The sequence below is a fragment of the Aulonocara sp. 'chitande type north' Nkhata Bay genome, linkage group LG23 (genome assembly GCF_057382095.1).
Source record: "Aulonocara sp. 'chitande type north' Nkhata Bay isolate Kocher_YH1m ecotype deep benthic linkage group LG23, A_spYH_male_GT1.1, whole genome shotgun sequence".
Lineage (NCBI taxonomy): Eukaryota > Metazoa > Chordata > Actinopteri > Cichliformes > Cichlidae > Aulonocara > Aulonocara sp. 'chitande type north' Nkhata Bay.
In genome coordinates, this window is record NC_141365.1 from 8,972,351 (window position 1) to 8,993,022 (window position 20,672).

Genomic DNA, 20,672 nt, shown 5'->3' on the forward strand with positions numbered 1-20,672 from the left:
TGGTTGTTTATGGCCGTGTGCAGAGGATGCCCAGCATTGTTCATAATGTCCATCAGTTTCTTTAGTGTCCTTTTCTCTGCCACTGTCACCAGAGTGTCCAGCTTCATGCCGACCACAGAGCTAGCCCTCCTGATCAGTTTCTCCAGCCTGGATGAGTCCTTCTTTGCTGTGCTGCTCCCCCAGCACACCACAGCATAGAAAAGTACTCCAGCAACCACCGACTGGTAAAACATCCTCAGGAGCTTCCTGCAGATGTTAAAAGACCTCAGCCTCCTGAGGAAGTACAGTCGGCTTTGGGCTTTTTTATACAGGTGCTCTGTGTTGCATGACCAGTCCAGTTTATTGTCCACCCACAGCCCGAGGTACTTGTACTTGTTGACCACCTCCACCTCCTCCCCCTCTATCTGAACCGGCAGTGGACCTTCTCTGGACCTCCCGAAGTCCACAACCAGTTCCTTAGTCTTTGAGGTGTTGCGACTGTAATGGGTACCACTCCAGTACCATCAGATTAATGACACCCAGGGAAACAGAGATGCTCTTTTGGGGAGTTATTGCTGAGAGGTACTTAAATCTGCTGCACATAGCATTTTAAAATATCAATATATCATTGGGCAATGTGTTATGATGCCTGGGTAGAATTGACATAAATAAATGGATGCTATTGTAGCTTTGTAGCCTTTTTTTCAACCTCCTTTGTGCTGTGATTCTCTTCAGAACATTCCCTGCAAAATATGACTAATTTACCTCAGATTTTACACGGTGTGGACACGCATTAATGAAACATGCAGATTTTTTCCCTATTGTTCAGCACCAAAATGGAATATGATGTACGTGTCCAAGTAGTCAGAGAAAATTGAGGTGCATATGTGCACTGCAGCTACTATGAACAGCACACATACCTGTTCCCCATCCTCTGCATGTTCTTGTTGAGCAGCCGTCCAATTTCCATTGGATCTCCAGGGAAGATGAAGAACTGCTGTTGCCGTCTAAGATGGTGGGATTAGACTATATAGGATAAGATTCAGTCTAAAGCAGCAGGTGAATGATACCCTAGACCGCCAGTATAGAAACCTTACCAGTAAGGTAGCTGGAGGGAAAACTTGGAGAGCCTACTATACTTTTACTTTCACTTGTGACTTGATTGTCAATTGGCTGCTTGTGCAGACCTTTGGATTTTGTGCCTCATATAATTTCCAAAGAAGCATACAGCCCACAGCCCACACTGTGAGGAGTCGCCATCATATGCATGTTATGGCTGAATGAAAATGATGCACCACACTCTAAACCATTACAGTTTCATATTCCTGACTAATCAGAACAGTGATACATTAATCTACAACAGTTAGTAGACGAAGAAAATGTTAAGATATCAGATCCATTTATACAAGAGCATGACGCAAAAAGACAATACTCACTAAAGCCATTAAAAGACATTATTATTATCTATATTTTTGCAATATAAAAATCCTAAGGTAAATTTCAGGGGAAGATGCAAATGTTGAGCAGCACGCTTTGCCATGTTGGCAGTTCGTGGAATGAATATGTGGGAGTTCAATGGAGCCCAAATCAAGGACTAATATATTCAAGAGTGTGTACCAATTACTTTTTATGATTATCTCTGGTCTGTAGGTGGGTGTGACGAATAGGAATTGGTTTATGTACTGCCATTTATGTGTTCATGTTCACGTGGGTCCTCTGTAAACTGTAATATATAAATTAATAATGTGGAGCAATAAAAGTGTAAAAAGCAGGAAATTATTGAATAGTTTGTATAGTAAAAGGCATATAATAGTGTCAGGCTGGTAAGCAGTGACTGTTATACACAGATGGTTTGGAAGAGCTGTTGGAAATCCTCATACTGACCAGAATTCATGATTTAGAACCAGGTAGAAAATAACTGCTGGAGGGTAAAGAACCAAAATGACTTTGCCTTTTGGCTAATTTCAGATGCGTAGTAATTTTGACTACTATTTCCAGCCACATACAGCAAAAACACCCTAATATGTAAGAAACAGTTTGTTACCTTCCTGCAAACCAAATAGTTGTTGGGTAATGTCTTATTACTAGCTGCAATACAAGGGAGTGATATGTGTAGTGCTGTGTTCGATGAGGCAAAGATATCGATTGTGTTGGTACTCTAGACTGAGCCATTAATGAAGCTGTAATGTTGTAAACCTGTGCCTATATGCAGAAGCAGTAGGTGAAAAGGGGTTTTAAATATTATATTACAACAGATTCAAAAAGCTTATAAATCATTTAAGTCAAAATTGATTAGTGTTTTCTTCTTTCCTGGTTACCATTAACATTATGTCCCTTTTCCCTATTTGGTTGGATAGGCTGTGTATTATTCTTAACCTGAAATAACTGCTGCATTTAGTAAAAAATGGTAAGTAACATTTAGTTATCCTTTAAAAATCACAACACACATTTTAAAATGTATTACCTATTAGAGGCTGGGTTCATCCCTGGCATCATAACAGGACTCACAAATCGCCGTTTCTCAGATAATCATGTTCTCTTAAGAAAAGAATTTGCATGATTTTGCAAATTTGCAGAAGTATAATCTTATAGTGAAACTCAGCTGAAATTTTATTTCAAGGATATCTTCCACAAATGCAGTTTTCTGTATAACAACATTTTCTTGAAATCTGACGTTCTTTAAGTGTATGCTGTGTGATCCTCCTTCATATGCTGGAAAGGATCACACAGCGTTTAGTCTCTACCTCCATCAACAGAGATGACTGGCAACATTTAACCTTTGATCTCCAAAGTGGTTCTTGCTGACTCCTCAAACCAGAGGACGATGAGAACACGATTTCTAATTATTATATCTCAGCTTCAGCATTCCAGTACTGCATGTTACCCTCTTTTTCTCACCCATCTGTCCCCTCACCTTGCTTCTTCACCCCCCCTTCACTGCCTTTTTTCTCTGTCGCTCAGCAACCATCCGTAATTAATGAGCTTTTACTGTTCGATCTGATCTACCTCAGGATTGGACACGTCTGATAAGCCGAATGGAATATACACACAGTCCTGCCCCTCTCTACTCAGCACTGCCTGGAAATATAATTACTTGAGAATGAATACACACACATATGCGCACACATTTTACACACACAGAATGAGTAAGCCCAGGTTAATACCAATCTTTTTCCTCTTCTCTGCACTAATTAGAAATGTACTGACGAGTCATTTGTTTGGAAGTTGAATGCACTGTGAGCTTGTTGTCGTTATTCAGAGACTCAGAAACTTAAATAATTAAATCTATTTAATGTTACGCTTTAGTGAGCGTATGTGTGTATGTTAATGACATGCTCTAATGCTCTTAATGAGCATGTGACAGTGCCAGGGAGATGGAACAGCATTCCACATCTAAATACCACTCAGCTAGTCATTACCTAAACGTAATCTATCTCCTCTATGTCAAATGCCAGTTAACACGCTTGCTTATCAATCTGCCCCTATGGCAACACTCGACAGCTGTCAATTGACTGCTCAAGTGGTTCCTCATAACAGTTTGGTCTCCATCGAAGAACGATGCAGGTGCATACATGTTTGTTTTCTCATAGTTTTGACACATGTAAGGGCAGAAGCACATCCTATATAAGCACTCATTCAGTTTGGAGTGAGGCAGCACAGTCAGGTTTATTGCTGTGACCATAGCAACAGCTGTGAGTAGAGATGGAGATGGAGATGACATTTTTTTGTGGTGATGTACTGAATGTCCTTGTTCAGATGAGAGAGGAGAGTGAGGGTTGAAAGCACAGTCAGACTGATGGAGAGACAGAGAAAGGGTAGAGAGGGCTGGAAGAAATTTTTAGAGAAGACTGAGTGAAGGCTTTATTTCATATCCTTTTAGCTGTTTGTTCTACAAGCCGGCAGAGCTCAGGGATGGACTCTTTATGAGTTTTTTATTTTCTCTCTGCTCCCATGAAAAGTGGCTTTCCCTGCTTATAGTGTTTCCTATGGAGACTCAATCGGATGTGAGCCCAACAACAGATGAGAGGTGCTGTTCACTTGCTCGGAAAGCTTTTAAAAAGTAATTATGTTTAAAAAAAAACCCCAAACAAAATACTAATAAAAATATGTTTTGCATTTTATTTAATTATCATATTCACACTAAAAAGCTGCTTTCATACATTCGCTGCAGTGCTTACCAAATGGGGAATCTCCAGGGCTAAAAAATTAAGCTAATGCTTAAGTGGCAAAAACTGCCGTTCCTCTAGGTGCCAACTGAGGCTGACTCCAAATCTCTATAAACACCCAAATTAAAATGCCCAACTGTACAGCATTAAAAAAAGGTCATTTACAGCCTCATTTGGCCTCTAGGGGGATAGCCATATTGATAGGTGTGCCAATTCAGATACCTAAAGCTGATCAGCTTCTCCCAGATTTCGCCTCCACTATTAACTTATTAAACTGGACCTCTTTGCTGTGTTTATGCTGTTGGTGCCTTTTGGAGCATTTTTATCTGGAATTATCTGGTACACAATATGGCTTAGTGTGAGCGCTACACCGTCCAAGAAGTGCAGCAGTTTTAGTGAGTGAAATATCTAAATCTAGTAATTTATAAGTCTGTCACTCAACACTAATGAGGTCATATTTCTGTTTTTGCATTGCACCTGTATAGTTGATTAAGGCAGCTTGCCTACCAAGTTAGCGTTATTTAGCACTCCATGATGCCAAAAAGTAAAAAGGATTCCAAAACACTAAGGTTGAAGCTTGAAGTTCAAAACCAGTGGCTGACATCTTGATGTCTGTGTCCATCTTTCATTCTGTCTATAGTACCTACGCCACAGAGATGCCTGTGACAGATCAAATGTTCAGTGCAGTGTTATGCTAGATTGCGAAGAATATTGCAACTGATAGTCCGAGTGTTGCATTTACATTAAGAGAGTGGGTGCCGTGTGTCCTGCACAATCTACCCAGGCAGCTACCTTGTTTAAACTGCACATAGTATTCCCAGTGGTGCGAATTTGTCTAAAGCGGACCGACTGTGTGCAACATGTGAGAGCTGTGGAAAATATTCTGACCTAATTCTCCCCAAATCGTCCAAAAATTACGTGTGTGCAACTTGGCTGGGACATGTTAGGAAATGAACAAATGTATAGACGAGCCAGTATTTGTAGCATGGCATGCTTACTTTTTCTGTGATGTCTAGATGTCCGTTTTAAAGAACTGCTGTTTTTAGGCATAAATATTAGCGTTCACTGTGTTGGCTAAAGCGACTATCAATTAGTTTCCAAAATAAATGCTATTTCAGTCAGTAAGAAACAATCATTTAGTTTACTTAAGACTGAAGTCATATACCACAATGTTACCACTTGAGGTTTAAATTAAATTGTAGTCACTGTGTGTCCTCAAAGCCTCAAATAGTGTTTCCTGCCTTGAAATGGTGTTAAATGTATGATGTCATAATTGACATTATGACTCTAAAAACAAAAGATATTGCAGTATTATTTTGTACTGCACTGCTTAGTGCCTGTCATAACAACAGACAGAATTTTGGTAAATTATTGATTTTCCAACACCTGTCCAAAGTGAGCCTTTCTGATACAGTGACTGCAGTCTCTTTTTCCTGGATTGCTCTTTTTTTTCCCCAATGGGCAATGCTCCACTTGACTTCCCCTCCCACTCTTTATGTGTTCATCTCTTTCCACTCCACTATGTGGGTCTCAGTGTGTGTAGTCTGTCTGTGGCTAATCTGTGTGTTAAGGAGGGCTGAATAAGCTTGTCTTTGTCAGGGCATTAGGTTTGGAGAGGATGAATACTTTAAATGATAAATAGTGGGGGTGAAGGTGGTGGTGTGTGGATTTAGATTAATCTGGGGCCACTGTGTCCCTCTTTTATTGCTGTCTTCTTGACTGTATATGGTTTTTTGTGATCTGTATGTTGCTTATTTGTGTTAAAAGGTAAGCAAAAAAAAAGAGTATCTGAGCTGAACAGAACTGTTTTGGGGTTTTTTTTTTCATCTCTGTATCTCTGTCTTTGTATAAAAAATATTTGGTAGAAATCAGCTAGGGGTATGGACAAATAGCTGTGATCATACAGTTCTACAAGTATGCCCATAAAAAATGAAAATCTTGTCTCATTTAGATCTGGCTGATCTCTTCTTCCAGGTAGTCTGCTTGGGCAGTACTTTTTTAGCAGCATCTTCTTGACACAACTGTAATGCTGTTAAGACTGTTGCTGATATTGGTGTCAGATCAAACAGAAGATTTTAGTGAAACATCATTCAGAAGCATGCTCATCAATTTTTGACATGCACTGGGTTATGTACCGTGAATTGATGCCCAAAGGGTTTACTGTATTGTTATGAGACATCTGACGGAGCATTTTTAACTCAAAGAGTGGCATTACATGCTTCCATTGGCCGCACCAATTGAATCTTCACTCACCAACTGACCTTCTTGCCAAATTTGGCTCCACTCAACTTTCTACTTTTCCCCAAAGTGAAGTCGATTGGTTGCTGTTTCGACACACTGAAGAAGATCCAGCGCACATTACAAATGCACAAGTGCAAGTTGTAAGAAGAGATTTTCAGAACATGTTTACAAAATAGCAGTTGGAAGGAAACTAACTTGAAGGGGTTACTGGCCAAGTTTAAATGAAATGTCTTTTTATTTCTTTAAAGGCAGACAGAGAACTTCACAATCAATAGACAGCCCACAGTCTGCAGGTTTTTATTCCAACTAAAATTTCACTCACTGACAAGTAATCATTATAGTAGAGAAAAAGAGAACAAAGTAAGAGCGTAAAATCACTTGAAGAGGTGACTAAAACTCCCAAACTTGAACTTAATCTTTATTTTACCTTTAGCAAAAGAGTGAAAATGGTCTTATGGACATGTTCGCATGAGATGATTGCTTGGTAGGTGCATGTTGCTGTTTCAAAAAGAAACAAAATGTATAGTTAAACACATTTGACTGAAGGATTGTAGCAACAGTGAAAGGGAGGGTTTACAAAATGGTCAAGGTGATAAGATTTTTATTGGGGATGAGGAGGAGAAATTAATATATCAGAGGGACAACTCAGGTTGAGTAGTTCAGAGACAAAGTTAGCCAGACATGCGGAAAAGAGGTAAACAATTCAAGGAGAAAATTCATGGATCTAGTAAAGGTGGACACGGAGAGGATTGGTGTGACAGAAGAGGATGCTGGGGATAGGGTACGATGAAGGCAGATCATCGACTGTGATAACTCCTAAAGGGAGGAGCCGAAAGAAGAAAAGAGAGAAACAGGTTTTTGACTTTCTTCTTGGTGCTTTTAAGGTGTCCTTTTCATCCTGTGTTCACTAACACAATCTTGCCTTGAAGATATATTAGTGAGAAGATAAGATTTTACCTACATCTCAGCTGCAGGATTTTCTTGTCTGATTGAAGGGAAATGCCTGAGCTGGGGATGAGAGTGATGTATACTTTAGTTAAATGAAGAAGAAAGTGAGGAAGACAGGATTCTGCTATTAGGTGGAATGTGGTAACTGTGCAAGAGGAAAGGAGGGGGGCAGCGGCAGAGCAAGAGTGAGCCAGGCGGGCTAGGTTGCTGACTCGGAGCTCTGCTGCGGTGAGCTTTGAGCTAGCGACTCTCTGAGCTTTCTGGCTGCTCATGTGTCTGTACACTGCTGTGGTGCAGACCGTATCGTAGCCACGCTAGCCTCCCTCCAGCACTTTAACAGCTCAGTCAGTCAGCAGCTCCTGTGTATTTCAGCGGCAGCTAGGCTTTACAATCTTTAAGTGTCTCTGTCTCTAGCTGAGGATTTCCTGTCTGTGGAAGGATTTTCTTCTCTCTCTTTCTGACCAAAGCAGAGAGAGGAGGAGAAGGACAGATAGTAAGAGGAGAGGAAAACAGGAGAAGGAAGAGCGACAGTGGGCCGGGAGTGACCTTCGTGGTGTGGTGGCAAAGCAGAGGAGGAGGAACGGGACTAAGCGGAGGATCCATCAGGTGTGTGTCAGCACTTAAAGGGATGAGTAAGAGAGAGTCTGCTCTGTGTTTGAATTTGTATTCGGAGGCTGTGAGTGACTAAGTAGAGAGGATACCTTATATGAGTTAAATAGACTTTATTTCTTTGCAGCAGCATGTTATTTTCATACTGAAATTCAGTGCAAGTGTTCAAGTTAACTAAGAAGTACAAAGCTCAGGAGAGGAGTTGTAAGAGTAGTAGATAAGCATTAAGAGGGAGATATTCTTCTGTGACATGTTGTAGATGAATACATCCTTACAGAAGTCAGATATAGAGATGCTGATATGAGGAGAGCAGAGGAAATATAAATGGAGAATACTGGAGATGGATGGAACAGGAGAGAGAGGGAGATGTATGTTGTGCCAGCCATTGCTCAGCGAGGATGACAGACGTGTTTGTGTGTGTGTTTTTTCTCACTGGCTTGGACTTGGCTGGCAAGAAAAACGTCTGTATCAGAATATCCATCACTTTGGGCTGGGCGCTGCCTCAAGGTTGCAGGCTAGAGAAGTATGCTCTCACAGATATTTGGGAGCATCTGTGCGTCTTTTAATTAATGTAATTTAGTACTTCTGTACAGTAATATCATAGTATTAGTTATTTTTTGGGGTACTGATATGTAGGAGTGTTCATTATGAAAAGATTAAATGTATTAGAGTATTGTCTCACTACAGGACTTGTTGCCAGATAAAAAGGTACAAAGCTGAAAATATTTTGAGCCGATATCAGATTAGTTGAGCGGAGTGACTGTACCTCAGTCATAAGGTGCAATGCTGCATGATGGATAGCCAAGTGGTGGTGCTTTTTCTCTTTCTGGCTACACCTTCCTTTTATTCATTTTGTCATGTTTGCTCAGCGGCACCTGAGCAGTACAGGATCAGTGCTGCAGAGCCCATGTTGAGAAAACCTCTTCTCCAAGCTCATTTTTAAAAAGTTAAATCACTCATTTTGGACGTTTTTAGCACTAAATTTCTACATTGTACACTCAGCTAGATGGGGATATCCAAGACAGAATATGCAAGTCATTCGATTGGCTTAGAGCCAGTCGAGTGTATCAGTAATTTCTTTTGTGTCTCTTTTGTGTGTGCATTTGTTTGTTCAACAGCCAAAGCCTGAACTTGAGGCCTAAGGGGACATGTACTATGGGTGCATGAGGGAGAATGAAAGGCTTGGTCTGCATGCCTTGAGGATGGTCTCATTCAGTATCTGTTATTTCGTTTCCTTTTTCCTTTTTGACAACCCATCATGTCTTTCTTAGGTAACATCTTGACTTTGACCTATTGAGAACTGGCTCAGACGGATCCGTGACTCAGCAGCCGGCACACACTTATCTACTTCCACATATATGTACGCTCTCCTGGGCTTTTGCTAGTCTTGAGGTTATTAAAATTCTGGCTTGCTCCTCTATTTCTATAGCTCAAAATTGGCACAGTGAAAATTGGCGCTGATGTAGAGTGGATATGAGTGGTAATATTACTTTGTGTGAAAAAAAAAACAGAGGTCTATTGTGTTGTACTGGCAGCTGTAATATCACATTGTTTGTTGTGCTACATTTTCTGTGTACAAGTGTGTCTGAATGTGCGTACAGGTGCTGTGCAGCTCTCATAACTTTGTACCCTTCGTACAGCAGAACATCATTTGTTAAACCAAGAGAGGAAAAATGTAATTACATTCTCCTTACACTGTCTGCCAACAAAGAGACAGGCTTTTTATATCTTGGATTTTACAAATCTCTTTCAATCATCAAATGGGCCAAATGTACCTAAAACGGTATGCTTTTACTGTATTCATTTGGCATGCAGCATGGCTGTGGGAATGAGAAAGTTATGCATACACAAATGTGTGTATGTTTGCAGAAGTGTGTTATCCATGTGAAGGCAAAGCTTTTCCTTGATAGGTCCTGACAGAGAATTCCATTTACCACGTAGGCGTTTGCTATATAGACTCTATGGATGAAGTTTGCTTTAAAGAACTGTAAATACATGTGAAGGCGCATAAATAAGCAATATAAATGCACATTTTTTTATGGTATTTATGTGTATATATAGGTGACGGCTCTATGAATGCACATATTTATCAAATGTACTGTGTCCTTTTGTGTCCTTTATGTGTTAAGAACCTTGGTCGTGGTAAATGAGGGAAGGGTGAGATGAAAAAAAGAAAGCTTCTCTTCTTCCATCCCTCTCTCTGGTGCTGCTTTGTGCTATCATGGCTGTAATGAAGGCTCATTTATCTCCATCTCAGCACAGTCTCATCATTCACATATGGCCTGCAGTAGCCCTGGATTGAGGATGAGTGTGTATTGCTTAAGGGATGGTCCTTTATGCATGTGTTGTCTGAGGATGGATGCTGGACGGGATGCAGAAACTGACCTGTTGATGTACCTGTTGAGTGGAATGAGTGAAATAGGTCAGATTTGATACGAAAGGGCAAACGTTTTCTGTGTTTGGTCAGCATTGTGAGGGCAAACGCTCAGCGTAGAATTGGATCAATGGACAAGGATTACATCCAGAGGTCAGGTTAAGTAAGCGTCCATTTGAGCTGTAGAGCCACCTCCTCATCCTGGAGCTGAGAGGCAACGAATGGAATAGGCAGATTGGGAGACAGACATACAGAGAAATAGTGGGACGTGTGTAGAGAGATAAAGGCTGAGTAATGTCATCATAGGCCCCAGGTCTGATTAAGAGCCTCTCTGAGCATTCCCAGACACTGTGCTGTGATAGGCCAAGGTCACTGCGAATCACTGCACAGTGCTGCAGATTGATGCTTAACTCCGTCAGGAAATGGCACAATCTAATTTGGCCAATGGGCTTCCTCCCTACTTCAGATGAAGAGGACGATTCTCCTCACCCTGGGGCCCTTTGAGGAAGTTTGCGTGTGAATGTCTGCTGGCTTGCAGCCTGTGTGGTTGAGTGATTGTACGTGTGTCTGGGTGCATTCATTCATTCTCTGCGCATTCTATTACTTCTCACCATGTGCAGATCTATATGGATGCATTTCGGTTTAAAAGTACTCCTGTCTATGTGTGTTTATGCCTCTCATACAGTATGTGTGCAACACCACACCTGTCAGCATGTGGTTAAGAAAGGCAAGCAAGTGATTGGCAGGCTATGATATTAGTTTGGGAATAATAAGACTGTGATAACTCAGCAGCGTTTCCCTCCAGAGAGTGACTCCCAGGTAATCACATTGACTCAACACAATCACTGTCTTGCATGGCAGTGCCCAGGACAGGACAAAGCTCTTTTTCATTTCCTCTTATGAATGTCATGGGTCCTGGTGTGCGTGAAGTGTGTTGGTGTGTGTATGGGAGTGATGCAGTTTAATAGCTTATGGTTATGAGTTTAGATTTCTTTTGGATGTATTTTGAAAACTGTAATGTCTCAAGGTAGGTGGCAAAGAGTTTACAGATATTGAAGTTGCATTTAAAAAAGCCTTAAAATAATGCTATACAGTGGTCCCTCGTTTATAGCGGGAGTCACGTTTTAAAAATAACCCCCGATAGGTGAAATCCGTGAAGTAGCCAGCTTTATTTTTTACAATTATTATAGATGTTTTAAGGCTGTAAAACCCCTCACTACACACTTTATACACTTTTCTCAGACAGGCATGAACATTTTCACACTTTTCTCTCTTGTTTAAACACCCTCAAAGTTCAAACCTTGGTAGAAAAATAAGTCCAGTATTATACAATGAAACAAAGATCAAACCCTGTTTTCAGGTCCAGAACATGGGAATAGAGCAGCTGAGAGAGTATTCAACATTAATGAATCAATGATATGGAAGTAGAGGAAGCAAAAAGAATGAGTTGAGTAAAGTATGACTTATCTGACTGTTTTGTTTCGCTTAATGCGCCTTATAATCCCAAAAATACAGTAACTTCTGCCTTTCTTTAGCATGTCCAGATGTCCAACTTTTTGAGAGATGGTTAGCATCTTCCTCTGCCCTTTTGGTGCTATCGCAGGTGCCTTTGATGCTGCAAAACGTTTCGTCGAAATTGTTGTGTTCGTTGGGGACAAAACATATAAACATGCAGTACAGCACTTCAGAAGCAGAATTTTGGCAATTGAAGATTTATGTAAATTTGACAAGCAGAACACATTCTGTACTGTACAGGAGACACAGCATGGAGGAGATTGATTGACAGTGGTCTACAGCCTATCATGACGCAGAACACAATGTGCTGTTAAAAGTATTTATTTTTGTGCATAATTGCACAAAGAAAATCTGCGAAACAGCGAGGCTGCAAAAGGTGAACCGCGTTATAGTGAAGGACCACTGTATATAGATGAAGTGTGGTCTCATTTTCCATATTTTGAGAGGTGCTGGTATTGGTACAAAAAAAGAATACTGCAAATTGTCCAGTTCCAGTCTGCGGCTGGTCCATTCTCTAAATGTAATGCAATAATTGTTTAACCTCGAGTGCTTTGTACATTTCTACTTGTGAGAACTGTTTATAAGTTTGAGAACTTTCTGCTCTGGACTCCTTGAGCCAGCATTGACTTTTAGAAAAGTACTATTGGAGCAGAACAAAACCTGTTAATAGAAAACAGAGGGTTGGCTTCCCTCCGAGACTGACGTTTAGAAATAATGTTGGTGCAGCAATAAATATGCACGCTAATTGTTTTTTTTTGTTGTTGTTTTTTTAATTTTCAGACTGATCCAAAGGAGTGTGTAAGTGAAATGCATTGCAGTAGAAACGTAAACATCAATTATGGTGCTGGAATATGTTGTGTTAGTTGCGTCAGTGAACACATATACTGTCTTCTTTCTGGAGAGGAGATGATTACAGTATTGGCAGAGTATACTTCTCTTTATTATAGGAGAATTTTTCTCTTTACATAATAATTAATATAGGGATATTTTTAGTCATTATTTTCACTGTTAATTAACATTTTGATTATTTGTCTTCTTTTTACACAGGTAATTGTGATACGTTTCATTGAATTGCTCATTTTACCTACTGTCTAAAACAAAGCTTCATTGATAGATTACAAGCAGTAAATGTGTACTGTTAACTATTAACTATAACTCTCTCCCTCTCTTTTGAGTTTACACCATATACAAATGATGAAGGCTGCTCTCTTTTTTTTTTTGTCTTAATTACTGATATTTTTCACCAGCTAAACAAATATTGATTAATGTACAGGGTGGGCCATTTATATGGATACACCCTGATAAAATGGGAATGGTTGGTGATATTAAAGTCCTGTTTGTGTCACATTAGTATATGTGAGGGGGCAAACTCCTCAAGATGGGTGGTGACCATGGTGGCCAATTAGAAGTCGGCCATCTTGGATACAACTTTTGTTTTTTCAATAGGAAGAGGGCCATGTGACACATCAAACTTATTGGTAATGTCACAAGAAAAACAATGGTGTGCTTGGCTTCAACGTAACTTTATTCTTTCATGAGTTATTTACAAGTTTCTGACCGCTTATAAAATGTGTTCAATGTGCTGCCCATTGTGTTGGATTGTCAATGCCACCCTCTTCTCCCACTCTTCACACACTGATAGCAACACCGCAGGAGAAATGCCAGCACAGGCATCCAGTATCCGTAGTTTCAGGTGCTGCACATCTCCTATCTTCACACCATAGACAATTGCCTTTAGATGACCACAAAGATAAAAGTCTAAGGGGGTCAGATTGGGAGACCTTGGGGGCCATTCAACTGGCCCACGACGACCAATCCACTTTCCAGGAAACTGTTCATCTAGGAATGCTCGGACCTGGCACCCATAATGTGGTGGTGCACCATCTTGCTGGAAAAACTCAGGGAACGTGCCAGCTTCAGTGCATACAGAGGGAAACACATCATCATGTAGCAATTTCAAATATCCAGTGGCCTTGAGGTTTCCATTAATGAAGAATGGACCCACTATCGTTGTACCCCATATACCACACCAAACCATCACTTTTGTTGTTCCAACAGTCTTGGAGGGATCGATCCAATGTGGGTTAGTGTCAGACCAATAGCGGTGGTTTTGTTTGTTAACTTCATCGTTCACATAAAAGTTTGACTCATCACTGAATAAAATCTTCTGCGTGAACTGAGGGTCCTGTTCCAATTTTTGTTTTGCCCATTCTGCAAATTCTGTGCGCCGATCTGGGTCGTCCTCGTTGAGATGCTGCAGTAGTTAGAGTTTGTAAGGGTGCCATTTGTGAGTAGCTAATATCCGCCGAAGGGATGTTCGACTAATGCCACTCTCCAGTGACATGTGGCGAGTGCTACGCTGTGGGCTCTTGCTGAATGAAGCTAGGACAGCCACTGATGTTTCTTCATTAGTGACAGTTTTCTTGCGTCCACATTTTGGCAAATCCAACACTGAACCAGTTTCACGAAACTTAGCAAGCAGTTTGCTAACTGTAGCATGGGAGATGGGTGGTCTCATAGGGTGTCTTGCATTGAAATCTTCTGCAATGACCTGGTTACTGCGTTCACCAGATATCAACACGATTTCGATCCGCTCCTCACGTGTTAACCTCTTCGACATGTCAATCAATGGCTGTGAACAAAGAGAAACTTGTAAATAACTCATGATAGAATAAAGTTACGTTGAAACCAAGCACATCATTGTTTTTCTTGTGACATTACCAATAAGTTTGATGTGTCACATGGCCCTCTTCCTATTGAAAAAAACCAAAGTTGTATCCAAGATGGCCGACTTCTAATTGGCCACCATGGTCACCACCCATTTTGAGGAGTTTGCCCCCTCACATATACTAATGTGCCACAAACAGGACTTTAATATCACCAAACATTCCCATGTTATTTCGGTGTATCCATATAAATGGTCCACCCTGTAGATTCATTTTTTCAGTTAAGTCTATGAAATCGGAATCTGAACCCAAGATGATGCCTGTATGTTGTCAGTCCAAGCAGTGAACAATGATTGGTAAACAAATGGTACTCAATCCAAATATAGATTTCTTTTTTAAGGCACCAAACTCTTCTGGTTTGAGCTGGAACCAGTAAATTTCATCATTATTATATTCCTTGAATCATCAGTTGGTAGATTTTTTTTTAGTGCAATCCCCACAAGCGCAAAGGTCAAGAGTATGTTGTTTTTACCTGTTTATTGATCAGTGCTTATGCAAGATGATAAGTACGATGAGTGTGCACTTCTGAGTTCCTGTTTAAAAAAAAAAAAAAAAAAAAAAATTAAATGGAAGAAAAGTAGTGAGGAAAGGTTGTAAGACAAAGGGTATTCTATCAGGAGGTTTAACACAGGAGATACCTCAGTGGTGAAGAGAGAAAGTGGAGGGCGCAGTGGACCAGGGTAACTATATAGCTGAGCTGGCCGATCGATAATACACTCGCTGATCCATAACATATTAATAGGAGGGAATACATTATTACTGTTAAGAGATGTCAGGTGGACAGGGCAAGCGTGCACACACACCTGAATGCTAGGAAATTTGCAGCTGAGCTTGGGTGAGGGACACAACACCGCATCTGGGCACAAAGCCAAAGAAAAACACTCAATCGTCTCCTCCATTTTTTTTTTGTCCTCCCCCCGATGTACCTTCTCTGCCCATTTCATTCCCAGTCTTAATATCCTGATTGAAGTGGTCACCTTTGCCTGTTGTCGTTAATGAGCAGCAGGTGTCTGAGTGCAGCTCACTCGACCATGGCCCCAGGAACCAACTCAGAGTTGTGCGTCTTCTTTATCAGCCTGGAAAAAGGAAAGACTGCAGTCCAAAGCAGTTTAATGGGTTTTCATTACTGCTTATAAGGAAGAGTAGAAATAGAAGAGAGGAAGGTGCAGGGCAGCATTAGGTGTGTCATTCAAAATGTGATGGTCGGGTGGTTTTCAGAGTGTTACTGCATTATCTTACTGTGTTTTCACCTTGTTTACTGAGCATTGTCGCATTAAATCCAGTATATGCTAGAGTTGCAGAGCTTTAGCTACATTTCAGATCCACACGAGAATAGACATCAGCAGTGTGCTTTTGCATGTATGAATGTGTGCGTATGTGTTTGCACAGTTATGTGTAGTCAGACTTGTTCTGTACTTTGCATTTCGTGCTGTCTGCGATGCCATGTCTGACAGCACCGTTCGGGCTGTGTGAGTTGTCCTTTGCAATTCAATGCAATGTAGTGCAGCAGATTGTGTGCTTTGAATACACAACTATAACCACTGGGTTTGACAGTGAAGGTGAAAAGACCAAATAGGTATGTTGGGAGTATAATGATCAGAATGTCTCCAAAATCCTTTCCTTTACGCCCTCTTATTTCTGCCCTAATGCTGAAAATAACACTGCAGTGTCTTACCATTCTCTGATATACTGGAATGAACAGCCCTGTAGGTGTAATAGAGTCACAATTAACTACATATTCCATAAAAACAAAATATTTGTGAGAAATGTAGCTATAGACATGCACATATGTCCCTCTTAAATGATGAAACTCACTTCGCTGGTCACTGCTCTCTCCACATGACTATATGCAAAACAGTATATATGTAGTTACTAGAAACATTACTTAACTTTGTGGCTGTGTGATGAACAGAGCTTTAAATTTTCCATCCAATAACCTTATTTTACATACTTATTCTGAGTCATTATGTTATGTTGCTGAAAATACATTCGAGATTCTGCATATTCATAAGCAGATATCTGTTTACAGACTTTAGGTGCTATTAAATCATTGCCATCTGTAAATCATAAATGTGTCATACTGGGTCAGTAAAACCTACTGTGTTGGGGGGTTTAAACATGCTATTTTTATGTTTACAGCTAAAAATAGCACAGGTTCATCACCATCTTTGGTCCCTTTGGGTTTTTCTTTTTCTAGTAAGTGTGCGAGGGTGAGGAGAGAGATGGAAAGTGTATGTTCGTGTCCAGCTTCAACTTTATATATTTATCTCTGAGCCACGGCTTAGCTTTAACTGGTACGGAAGGAAAAAAGATGGTGGACAGTTGGACAGTGAGGTGGATGAGGCAGAGCACATGCACAGGACTGATGCCAAGAGTCTGCCTCAAGGTTCATATCTCTGAAAAGCATAGATGTAGTAGGTCAAAATTCAATACAACAGTGCACGCATTGGAAGAATGATGTGAGTGTGTGTTAGAGGCAAACATAGTTTCACCGCTGATGTGAGAAAAGCAGATTGATGTACGTTCCTTTTCTCTTTTTTGTGTTGGTTCCTGTCTCTCCTCCTCCTCCTTCCCTCCCTCGCTGTCCCTTCCTCTCTTTCTGCGGTGTGAGCGTGGCGAGGCCAGATGAGTTGCTATGTCAGAGGGAATGCAGCAGTGAGGGAGGTGAAGCTTTATTTCTCTCTGAAAGGTGTATTTTTCTCTTGTCAACAGGCATGGCTGCATCCTTGACTCCCCCTCCCAATCTCCATCTTTTCCCTTATATTTCTTTCTTTCTGGCTTCGCTTCTCTCTCCCTCCCTCTCTCTCTCTCTTCCAGCCTCCTATCTGGAGCTGTACAGAGGACAGATTGAGGGTATTATTTTTCTGCGACTGAATTTTTCTGCCATGCAGTGATACTGAAGGTCCCACTCTGCTCCTGTGTCCAAGATAAATCAAAAACATTTTTCTACAGCTGCAATCAATGCCCTAGCCGCTTTTCAACCGCTTTGCCTTTTCCCCATCTCCGATACGTTTGCAGACATGTGCACACTCTTAAGACACACATCCACTCTCTTCTGTGTTTCTTCCTGAGGCGGTGGTTCTCTCTTGAACGCTGACATCAGATAGCCTCCCTGCAGCAGTCCACTCCTCTGGGAGGGATTTGCATCGTATTTGCATCTCATTACAGATTTAATAGAGCAAACTGTGCTCCTTCCTGAGTGAAAATGATGAGAGGGGAAGTAGAAAGGTGAAGATAGCTGGGGAGAGTCAGCCTACTGGTGATTGTCAGTGCCTCCGAGCAGATGTTACTGTATATCCCCTGTCTCACACCCAGCTGATGTAGCTCTGCAATTAACCATATCCTTAAAAAAATAAAGAAAATCGAATTATTTATTCTCTCACAAACACTTTCTCGTAAGCCAAAGACAATCTGGGATCAAAAGCTTTTAATAAAAGTCATTAAAAGTTAAAACCTCTGATGAATTATAATTGAAGCCAATGCAGATGTACTGAAAGCTGCTACTTGAAGCTGTATCCAGAGGTTTCCATGTTGTTCAGCAAATATATTTAGATAGATAGATAGTAGGGGTGCAACAATACTCGTATCGGTATTGAACCGTTCGATACAGTGCTTTCGGTTCGGTACGCATATGTATTGAACAATACAAAATTTTTAATTTATTTTATCAACTTTCTGACGATGCTGTCTGTGTTGAGAGCTCAGTGGATCTGCGTTCGACTACTCCGCCTAGGCTGCACTGTCGAGCGCTCGTTGCAACATAGCAAATGCCTCAACGCGAAATTGAACCTCCCCCACCCTCATTCAGATCTGGCGTTTGGAACTATTTTGGTTTTCATGTGAAGTATGACCCTGAAGGTAAGCGCGTCATGGACAAAAGTAAAACAGTATGTTGGATGTGCCACGCAATGCTCAATTACATTGGTGGGAACTAGTGCGTTAGTGCAGTTAGCTTGTTAACGTGCTGACGCCGTCCAGCCCCACGCACGGGGCAATCCGCGGTAACTCGTTAACGGAGATTTGCCACATTATGGCGTTAATGTCATTTTACCCAACTTTACCCGAGTCATTTAGACAGCCGTTAGCACATGATTCTCCTTATGGGAACCTGATATGTTTAATATGCTGCTGAGAATATAGCCCAGAAGAAGCGTATAGTATAGCTTTTATTTTGGAAAGAGCCATTTCTCTGTAATAAACTCTGTTTTCCAAAGATGAGTGATTTCTTGATCAGATAGATTTTTTTTTATTTTTTTTATTATTATGTTGTTTCAGCAACATTACATTTAAAAACTGTACTTTTGAGTTAAAATATATATTTATAATTTTAATAAATGACAAATTAAAAAGGCATGAATATTTTTTTGTATCGAAAAAATATCGAACCGTGTGTACTTTGTGTTTCGTTGTTTTGGTGAATAAAGTTCTAAAATGAATGCATTAATATGAGGACAGTAAAGTGCATGCTTTAAAATTCACAATTCAGAAGCCAATGTGAGGTGTCACAGTGGTTTCATCCCTCTTTAAATATAGGTTTGTACCTGTAATTAACCTATATTTCATGGTACCTGTGAAAATGTGAATATTCTTGGTTGGGAATATGTGTCTATACAACAGTACACCGCAGTAGGTTGTCGGTATCATTATTAAACCACATGTACTTTAAACACTTGATTTTTCACACAAAATAAGAGAAAACTTGTCGTGTAAAGATTCTGCTTGAAGTCCCTGTGCTTGTTTGCTTCATAAAGTTGGAGAAATTGATGAATGAAGCAACATCACCTGGTTGACAGACTGAGACTACTCAAATGACAAGCAGTGTGAATAGACAATGAGGCTCGTGCACTGTAAATATTCTGAAGTGAAACGGATGAGGATGGAGTAGAGAGCACGGGGGGATTTATTGGAAAGAGTAAAATTGTTAAACAGCAGACAGTTTGACTAAAGCAGGAAAAGCACAGGTAGAATTATTGAATTACATTGATTGGTGCATTCCTTTTAGCTGAGGTAGTTTCAGGAGTAGATAAAGCCGATAAACTTGTGGGAAATATATCTGCACTTGTGTACATTTGTGTTGCATATAGGAAGAAATCTAAAATGTCAACAGCAACTTTTATTTTAATTACAAATTCAACAAGAATAATGCTTAACGCGAGGTTGCATTAGATTAGGAGCATGGCCTTGTACGATATCAGGAGCTGTACTGTATTGATCTCTGTAGAGAATGTCCTTGCACCATACTTAGACACTTCAGTGGGAAAGCTGTTTCCTGACAAAGGAGCAAGAAGGGAGGATTAAAAAGAAGAAGGCTTTTCTACACACTAATTGTAGTTCTTAGTATTTGGTTTTCTACTTCACAAAAACATTTTCACATGCAGTTAATAAGGCAGAAAATATGATTTGTTTATGTAAATTCCTATCAGTCAGCGTGTGACAATCCTGAGATAAACCCTGCCGCATCACTCAGACTTTTTTTAATTACCTTATTGTGCTGTCTTTCCTCAGCAGCAGACTCCTGGAAGGAAGAGGCTTTTTCAATTAGGAATTCCTCCCCATCTGAGCTCCAGTTCCTGCCACACGCTTTGTTATTGTGTGTGTGCAAATTATTTGGTAACCTTTCTAATTTCACACTTGTTAGGTTTCCATGTAAAAGGCAACATTTTAGAAAGAAGCCCTCAGGATGGGTGAATGTCATTAGTAATTGTGTGTGTGTGTGTGTGTGTGTGTGTGTGTGTGTGTGTGTGTGTCTGTGTGTGTCTGTGTGTGTAAGTGTGGGCGATCATAGTATGCAGATTAGTGAAGTGAGTAAAATCAGGGGCAGGCTTGAGTTTTCCAACCACCTTTTCACAAACACATTTGGAAACACAGATGGAGATGCACAGAAAGCATGCCCATGCCGTTGCTTGCATTCCTGCAAAGAAATGAGGTGACCAGCTGTTTGCTGTTGTTCGTGATCTCAGACCTCCGCAGACATAATCTGCTGTGTGTGCTTCATGATGATGATTGTGCTCTCTTTCTGTCTGTTCCTCTCTCTCTCTAATTTATGTGTTGTTGTTGGAGCCGGTGCTGATAGGCCCAGAGATGGCATTTAGCTAAAGAGCAGAGAGGCTGTTA

The 20,672-nt window shown here is 40.6% G+C and overlaps 1 protein-coding gene across 1 annotated transcript in view; it reads left to right on the plus strand.

Annotated features, from left to right (window-relative positions):
* Positions 1-7,541: 7,541 nt before the first annotated feature.
* dab1a (DAB adaptor protein 1a) overlaps positions 7,542-20,672 on the plus strand; it is a 227,898-nt gene continuing 214,767 nt past the window's right edge. The window contains exon 1 of the mRNA XM_086281773.1: positions 7,542-7,940. The gene's annotated coding sequence lies outside the window, so the exon portion shown is untranslated. The remainder of the gene's footprint in view (positions 7,941-20,672) is intronic.